This window comes from Vombatus ursinus, unplaced genomic scaffold (assembly GCF_900497805.2).
Source record: "Vombatus ursinus unplaced genomic scaffold, bare-nosed wombat genome assembly UNPS02014807.1, whole genome shotgun sequence".
NCBI lineage: Eukaryota > Metazoa > Chordata > Mammalia > Diprotodontia > Vombatidae > Vombatus > Vombatus ursinus.
Window position 1 is genome coordinate 3,053,801 of NW_020954585.1, and position 9,667 is coordinate 3,063,467.

The 9,667-nt window shown below is 38.4% G+C and overlaps 1 pseudogene; it reads right to left on the bottom strand.

The window, feature by feature from the left end:
* Nucleotides 1-326: 326 nt before the first annotated feature.
* LOC114051985 overlaps nucleotides 327-9,667 on the bottom strand; it is a 25,763-nt pseudogene continuing 16,422 nt past the window's right edge.

The window sequence follows — 9,667 nt, forward strand, 5'->3', positions numbered from 1 at the left end:
GCACTTCTTCTACAAAAATACACACATTCAAGTATAAAAGGGTTTTGATGACAATCTAAGCCTTTCAACTAGGCTTTTTTGCCATAATAGGGAGTTAACTTCTCTGTTAGTGAAAGGAAGGTGGAACAGATTCTGTGGCTTCCCTAGAAAATGTCAGTCAAAAGAAAACCATGTTTTAGAAAGCATTTATTACCATGGAGTGTCTTCGAGTCATTAAATACTTCCCTAGTCTTTGCAACTTTGATTTTGTGGTATGGTTAATGTGAGGTCAAAGAATTCAAGTGGAAATGTTTTAAGAAATAAAAAAAAAAGTGTCTTTGAGAGACTCAAACACCAAGTCTAGTCAAGTAGTCTTCCCAGGCAGCTTTTCTGTTCATTTCAGCTGCTTCTAGATGATTTGGAGGCTGTTAATATCCCATGGCCCACAATGATGATGTAAGAACCTCTTTTCCCAATAACTTCTTGTGGGCTGTTATACTGCTCTCCAAGATTATCCCTTCCAGTTTGTATTTGGACACCTGAAGTCAAGCGAACAAATTCTGGTTTCTTGCTTACTCTTGAACCAGAAATAAAACCAATTACAAACTCTGAATGTTCCTCAGCCATTTCCACAGTTTCTTTTGTGTAGTTGCCAGTAGCCAAAAGACCCAGAGGAGCTCATCTCTGTAATCAAGAGGCAGCCTCAGTGCATTGGCACCCCCACTTTACTCAGGCCTTTCACAACTCCTGAGCCTGGCACCATATGGGCATTTACTAGATCTGCCCAGGAAGCTATTTTGAAAATACCATCTTGATATTTTTTTCACTGTTTTTCCTATATCAACAAATTTTCAGTCTTCAGATATTAAGAGCTTATGGAATTCTGCTAGAGCTTTCAATTCCTCCATGATATCCAGACTGAAGTCATTCAGAATATCTACATGAGTCTTGAGCACCCAGATGCTGGGACCAAAAGTGGCTGCCAGTTGCAACAGCTCTTTGGCCTCAGTAATATCAGCAGAAAGACACAAGTTGGTTTGCTTCTTTTCCATAAGCCTGAGAAGTCTTGATGCAATAGGATGAGTTCCAGGGAGCTGGGCAGGCATGCCAAAACTAAGTTCTTTGAGAGTTTCCTTTGCAGGTACTGTACCATTCTGTTCAGCAATTACAAAGATTGTCCTGAATAAATGTCTTCACTTTCCCAACCATCTCAGCATCAATCTTTTTTGTCTCTCAAGAATCACTAGGATCTTTGACAAGGTACACACAGAATGTAAGCGAATGTCTGCTCTTGCAACTTGGCTGCCTCCCTGTTCTCTGTCCAGCAGCATGATGACATTTGTGACTTTGAAACTTACCCTCTGAAGGAGCTCAACAGTTTCCCAGATACTAGAACCACTGGTTACCATGTTTCTCCTGGATTAACAGTTCCTTCTATGAGATGTTTAGTACCATAATCTTGTCTCTTTCCTTTGAATAAGCATCAGAATCTGGTTGGTTGAGCAGATGACTGTTGCCAAAGGCAAAGCTGTATAAGACATGCCACACATGGTGTCAAAACTGATCCATGCATTTTGAGCAGTTTCAAACAAGATATCTGCAACCTTAATCCACTGGAGAAGGAAACAGAAAACCCTTCCAGGATCTTTGCGAAGAAAACTCAAAGGACAGTTCGGTCCATGGGGTCATGACAAATAGGGTACAACTGAATGACAAGGGCTTCATGAAGTATCACAGGATGTCACTACAATGATCCCCAACACCACCTGGCAAGCACATCTGGAGAGGCAGCTTTGAATCCAGTGCTTTCATCTGTGAGACCCCAGACAATTCATTTAACATCTCAGAACAAGAATCCACTAAGTAATCAATTATAAAATGGGTGCTGATCTGCATAGGAAAAGGTATTTTCCTCAAGGGGAGGTTTTGAAATCTGAGCTCAGAGCCAAAAAATAAGTTGCTTGCTTTTCAAAGAACTATGGAAATAAACAATCAGTTCCCTGGAAGCAAGTGCTCCTTCCAATGATATGCTGGTAGGTCATGAGATCACAGTCTAAAATTGTGAGGGACCTCAGAAACTACCAATTCCAACCCCCTCACTTAATAGAGAAGGAAGCCAAGGACCAGAAAGATCAAGTGAATTGACCAATATATCTCATCGGTACCAAACATCAAGGTGAGAGTGGAGCCCAGGTCCTCTAGATCAGTGTTTTTTCCCTGTACCATGCTGCCTAAAAAATTTCTCCGTTCTGTAGGCATTGCATCCTCGTCCCAGACAAGTCAAGGAGGATGAGAATTAGTGGTGAATTGGTTGTGAATAATGATTCCATTTATGAAGTAGGGAATGGGGCCTGGAAACTCTCCAGTAACAAAAGAGGCTTATTCTTATGGTCAATAGTCAACAAACATTTATCAAGTATCTACCATATTCTGGGCATTGTGCTAAGCACTGGGAAATAAAAGGAAAAGAATAACACAATCCTTGCACTCAAGGAGCTCATTATGGAAGGAGGAAGACAGCACACAAAAAGAAGCTGAAATTGTAGGTGGAGGAGGGTACCCTTGGCTAGGGCAGGAGTGGGTATTATGAAGTCCTACGGTCAGAGTGGGAAATGATGAGATGAATAGACTGAGTGCCCCTTCTTAAATGGCGAAGGATCTGGGAGGAACTCTCTGATGTCTACACTCTACCCTATCCAATCAGAGGAAGGCAGGGGCTCCAGGGGCAGGGAATACTGAAGAGGTATTAGTTTCAAATCTGATGTCATCTTGAAGAATGATGAGTTTCTGGAGATAATGAAATCCAGGAAAATAGCCAGGTGGGCTCTTATGGGAGCACAGGCAGGTCTCAGCATTCCTTTAGTCACTCAGTGCCTACTTTTATTAATATTAGGCCATCTAGGGAACTAGAAAAAAAGTAGCAGATATGGTCCTTGGCCTCAATATGCTTACATGAAGGCAGGTCATACTCAAGAAAGAAAGAAGGAGGGAAGGGAGGGAGGGAGGGAGGAATAAAGAAAGGAAAAAAAGAAGGGATGGAGGGAAGGAGGGGCAAATTGAAAAATCCTTTATTAAGCATATGCTAAGTGCCAAACACCATCCCAAATAGTGGGGATACAAATAGAAAAGTCTATACATTCCTTATTCTCAAGGGGCTTCAACTTTTGGGGGGGCAGGGGGAATAACACATAAAAGGAAGTTCAGATGCAGAGTTATTGAAAGAGCACATATCTTTCACCATTTAAGTGGGATGAGCAGGACATCCACCTCATCATTTCCCACCTTGGTTCCTATGTCCTAAAGATATAGCAAAGGGACTGATGTCAAGGCTCAAAGATCCTGAAGTTACAAGACTAGGTCAGATGACAGCACCAAAGGTCTATAGAATGTAGAATTAGGGCAGTCAGTAAGGCCTGGAGTTCTTTAGGAGACAGTGGGTGTGCACGTGGAAGAGGTGGTGTCCCTCTCATTCAAGTAAATAAAGCTGGTGAATTCCATCTCATTGAAGCTTTGTGAGCAGTCAAGTGGTCCAGATATGTTCTGAGTGGTTCTAGCTAGGGAGAGGAAGAGAAGAAAGATGATAGCATAAATTGATGGTTAAATTGTGTCAGACATTAGAGAAGAACAGGATTAATATGTATTCACTACTTCCTCTGGGAAGGCTTCTCAAAGATAGTACTTGAGCTGGGCTTTGAAGGATAAATAGATAGAGCAAATTGTGGGGTAAATCAATTAAAGCTGCAGCAGTTTTTAATTTCATTGATTTCTACACCATTTCAGAAAGGGACATTGAAAAAAAACCAGGTCAATATTGTATTATTACATTAAGTTTAACACATAGTAAAACTAATACACTATAGGAAAGAATAATAGTTAAAAAAAAAAAGGTAGGTTTCGATTCTCCAAAGTGAAGAAACTATAGGTTCAGGCTAGAACACCTGGTAGAAATGCTAGGGAATGAAAAAATAGGAATGGCTTGAGGGTGCTTCGGCCAAGCTGTACCTTAATCTATCCCCTAGTAATTTTGTTACACAATGATTAGGCACAGTCTGTACCTTGCCTGATCGTGAGTCTGACACGCTTGAGTTGAAGGCATACAATTAAATGTCTCAGGTCAGTCCTTGGGGGCCCACACAACACTAGTTAGGCCATAATGTGCCCCTCCAAAAATAGAAAGCCACAACATCCCAACTTTCCAACAAAACCTAGTATTTAAAACTCTAAAGTCAATAATTAGTCACTTTCCAGGCTTCCTGCGTACTCAGGACACTCACACCCACCAATGACAATTAAAATAGGGATATTTCCTAATCATATGAGATAGACATTTTAAATTCTACATTTTACCTTTCAGAAGTGCAGAACCCTAAATGACCCCAGTCAAGCACTGAGTCACAGGGAATGAGGAAATCCGGGCATGGAATTAGGAATTTTCTTGCTGGGTTGGGCTGTTTGGATGGCCTCCAAGGTCAGGCTTGTATTCAATGGGAAACCATGGAAGAGCTGTAGCCCCCTAAAACCTGAAGAATGAATGAGACTTTGGGTTGTGTTCAAGCTATTAGAAGCAAGGGAAATTGACAGTTACAAATATCAGAGCTCAATTACTCTTTTTATGGGCTGTCTGAGTCTGCATTAGAATCATTGATAAATTTAGTTCCCGGGGCAGATCCAGGGACTTACCTTGCTCTTCCTTCATAACTCCCCACCTAGTGGCATGGTATTTTACTATCCTTCAAAACACAGGTCAAGTGTGACCTTTTGTATGAGATCCTTCCTTATCCCCTCAAGCACTTCTTCTGAAAATTAGTCAAGAGGCAGAAGGTAAGCTGCTTGAATGAACAACTGTTTGATTTTTGGCTTTATTTCCCCAGGGCCTAGACCAGTGCCTTGCACATAGTAAGCACTTTATAAACGTTTATAGAATTGAACTTTGAGCAAAGTAAAACTTTACGACTTTTTTCATTTCAGTCATAAGTCACGGTCATCTCAGGTAGTTAATGGAATTGCTTCATACTTCAGGGACAAGAGCTCTTTAAGCCAACAATTGAACACATTTCAGAAATTAAAAAAAAAAGGAAGAGTGAAAAAAATGTATCTGTGGTAAATATTGCTGTACCTTATTCTCTTAGACTCAGACTGCTACTTTCCCGCCTCAAGGTTCTAGAATATTTGGAGAGGCTGGGGGAGTGTCTCTTCTTTCCTACCATCAGCCCTACTCAGGTTGTGTCCCTCCTGTGTTAGGGGCCAGTGAATAAGCTGTGTTCCATGTAACCATTTATTAGGTAGCTTTTACTTTAAAGATATAGCAAAAGCAAAGTATCGACACTTTCCATTACCATCTTGGGGACATACTCTCCTCTTATTCACCTTGTTATGGGGGGAAGTTGGAGTTCTTATAGACTCCTGATCACACTAAATTAATGTCCATATGTGATGTGACAGCTGGATGATTCCTTGTGTAAGCTTCCTCTGGCTTCACTCCTTGCTCCTCTGGGCATTAATACTTGTGTATCTGAAAAATCCAACCTGAATGGAGAGTCATGGAAGCACCCTCTGGATCCTGGAGTGATGATACAGAATCTCCCTCCGGACCTTCTGAAGTTCACAAGGTCCCAGAAGCTCTACTCTGTTCACCTAGTACAGAATCCAAGGACCATGACCCATTTCTCAGAGAGGAAAAGGCCCTAGAACTTCTCCTCTTATAGCTTGTCTCTCACCAGATGCTGTGGTCAAAGGAGTCACTGACTGGGTACAGGAAGAAGTAGTTCAAACTGACAAGCCTTTTTGAATGTCTCCACAGTCAAAGAGCCTCCTCTTCAAACCATGGTTAATCAACCAGAAACTGTCACAGAATGTCCTTGCATGTTCCACAGTCCCTCCAAGGTACCTCCCTCCCTCTCATATCATCATGACTTTCCAGGAAGCGGGTTTCCTAGTTTCTCCACCTGGGAAAATTGCATCAACACAGCAAGCCAATGGAGTCTGTGCATGCACCAAACCCTAGATACCCACAAAATCCATCTCTGTAAGGGATTCATGTGTGCAACCAGAAATATTTGTTTAGTCTAAAAAATACAGAGGTACTTTTTCTATGGATAAAGTGCAATATAGATGTGATTTAAAAACAAAACAAAACAGGAAAGATATAGAACTATAACTCTGATTCAATAGAATGTGAGCACCTTGAGGACGGGTACTTTTTGGCTTTTTCTTTGTATCTCCAACACCTAGTACAGCAATTAGCGCATAATAGATGTGTAATTCATACTTGTAGAATTGAATTTAGTCATCTCAGCCACCATGAATAATACGATCATGGATCCAGAGCTATAAGTGACCTCTCAAGTCACCTAGTCCAACCCCTCAGTTTGTGTGACTCACTCAGTATCGCAACAGATTGTAATTTTAGAGCAGGTTGGGAACTTAAAGTCCTTAGACTCCAAGAGACGGAGCTCCTTCCATGGTATCATGTTGCTATGTTTGAAGCTTGAGTAGTAAGTATCAAATTTGCTCTTGCATTTAATGACCCTACATGTCAATTTATAGCATAGAGAATATCCACTAAAGTCCTCCTCAGATGCCTTATTCAAAGAATAAAGATAATCCTGGGTTCTTGAAGGTCATTTCAATAGAGAATGCAAACTCTCATTTAATGACCTGGAATGACTTTTGGTTATGAACTGGTAAAGATCTGTGTGCTTATCATCCAAAAAGGGAAGCCAAGGAAAGAATGAAGCGTCTCATTATCAGAAATATGCCAACAGGTCATGAATATTTCTTTCGGCTGACAAACTCATGAATATGTCCAGTAAGGTTTAGAGGGGAGTATATATGTGGATGAAATTATGGATTTTTTGAAGCATCAAGTTAAGGATGAAGAAATGAAGAGAATAATTTTATTTCAGGAAAATACCACTTAGTCTGTGATCTTGTTTCTGAAAATACTGCTTTTGAACATGTTCATCTAATCAACTTAACTGTGCCTTTGAGATCCTTGTCAAGGGTTTCCTAAGAAGGAATGTGACTACCCATCTTCAATATTTTTATCTGGGGTGAAATGCCATTAAAATGAATGTTAGTTGTAACTCTTTTTGGGGTTAAAAAATATTAAAAGTAAAAAATATATATATATGTATGTATATATATAAACTTGTAGCCTGGAGGCTGTAAAAGTAAGGAAGGTATATCCTCATATTTTCTCTAAGGTAGGAGTAAAATGTATTCTCTTATTTAATTCAATTCAACAAGCATTTCTTAATAAACTGTTCTGTGACAATTACTGGGGGTTAGGCTCTGGAATGGCAAAGACAAAAAAAGAAAATAGTTCCTTTCTCTAGGAGCTCACATTCTTTTGATTTATTTTTATCTTGGGCTGGCATTGAAGAAGGCCCAGAAATGCCTGTTTGGATTATGTTTGGGAAATTATTCTGTGTTTTAAATAATCCCAAGTTTCTTCTTGATGCTCACATTCATTTTTTAAACTTTCAATTACTTTTATTTTGCTAAATATTTTTCAATTACATGTAAAAATTTTAACACCCATTTAAAAAAATCATGTTTCTAATTTTCTCCATCCTTCTCGGTCCTTCCTTTTTTTGAGAAGGCTAACAATTTGATGTCAATTATAACTGCGAAATCATACAAAACATATTTCCATATTAGCCACGTTGCAAAAGAAACACAAACCAAACAAAACAACAAAAATAAAGTGAAGAAAAGTAAGCTTAACTCTGAATTCAGAGTTCATCAGTTTTCTCTCTGGTGATGGATAGCATCTTTCATTATGGGTCCTCTGGAATTGTTTTGGGTCACTGTTGTGATTAAAAGAGCTAAGTCATTCACAATTGATCATCCTTACAATGTTGCTGTTATGGTGTACAGTGTTCTCCTGACTCTGTTCTCTTCATTTTGCATCATTTCACATAAGTCTTCCCAGGTTTTTCTGAAAGCATCCTGCTCATCATTCTTTATGGCACACTGGTATTCCATCATAATCATATACCACAACTTGTTCATCCATTCCCCAATTGATGGGCATCCCCCTTCAATTTAGGATTCAGTCACCACAAAGAGAGCTGCTATAAATATTTTTGTACAAATAGGTGCTTTTCCCTTTTCTTTGATCTCTTTAGGATATAGACCTACTAGTTGTATTGCTGGGTTAAAAGGTATGTACAGTTGAATAAACTTTGGGGGCATAATTCCATATTGTTCTTGAGAATGGTTGGATCAGTTTACAACTCCACCAACAGAGCATTAGTATCATGATTTTCTTACATTCCTTCTGATATTTGTCATGTTTCTTTCAATATTCGTCATTCTTCTTTAGCTGATCTGGTAAGTATAAGGTGTTATCTCAGAGTTGTTTTAATTTGCATTTCTCTAATCAATAGTGATTAAGAGCATATTTTCATATGACTATAGCTTTGATTTCTTCTTTGAAAGCTTCCTGTTCATATTCTTTGGCCATTTATCAATTGGAGAATGACTTGTATTCTTATAAATTTGACTCAGTTCTCTATATATTTGAAAAATAAAGCCTTTATCAGAAAAAAACTTGTTACAAAATTTTGTTTCTGGTTTTCTGCTTTTTTTTTTTAATCTTGACTGCACTGGTTCTGTTTATGTAAAATCTTTTTAATTTAATGTAATAAAAATTATCCATTTTATATCCCATAATGCTCTGTCTATGTCTTGTTTGGTCATAAATTCTTCCTTTATCCATAGATCTGAGAGGTACATTTTTCCATGCTCTCCTAATTTATGATATCATACTTCATGTATAAATCATTTATCCATTTTGATCTTATCCTGATATACAGTGTGAGATATTGGTCATTTCCAGTTTTCCCAGCAATTTTTGTCAAATGGTGAGTTTTTACCCCAAAAGCTTGGATCAAGCACAAAATTACTATGGTCATTTGCTGTTGTGTACCTAATTTATTCCATTGGTCTACCACTCTATGTCTTAGCCAGTAGCAGATTGTTTTGATGATTACCACTTTGTAATATACTTTGAAATATGGGACTTTAGGCCACCTTCTTTAACCCTTTTTTTCATTGATTCCTTTGACATTCTTGACCTTTTGTTCTTCCAGATGAATTTTTTTTGTTTTTTAAGCAACTGGGGCTAAGTAACTTGCCCAGGGTCACACAGCTAGTAAGTGTCAAGTGTTTGGTCTGAGACCACATTTAAACTCAGGTCTTCCTGACTTCAGGGCTGGTGCTCTATCCATTGCGCAACTAGCTGTCCCTAATGAATTTTGTTACTATTTTTTCTAGTTCTATAAAATAATTTCTTGGTAGTTTGATATGGCACTGAGTAAGTAAATTAGCTTAGCAAGAATTGTCATTTTATCATATTGGTTCAGCCTATACATGAGCAATTAATACTTCTCTAATTGTTTAGATCTGTCTTTATTTCTGTGAAAATTATTTTGTAATTATGTTCATATAATTCCTGGATTTGTCTTGGAAGATAGATTCCCAAGTATTTTATATTGTCTTCAGTTATTTTAAGTGGAATTTCTTTTTTCTATCTATCACTTCCTGCTGGGTTTTGTTGGTAGCATGTAGAAATGCTATTGATTTATGTGGACCTATTTTATAGCTTGCAACTTTGCTGAAGTTATTAATTATTTCAACTACTTCCCTGTTGGGTAAGATAGATTTCTATTACTAATTAAGT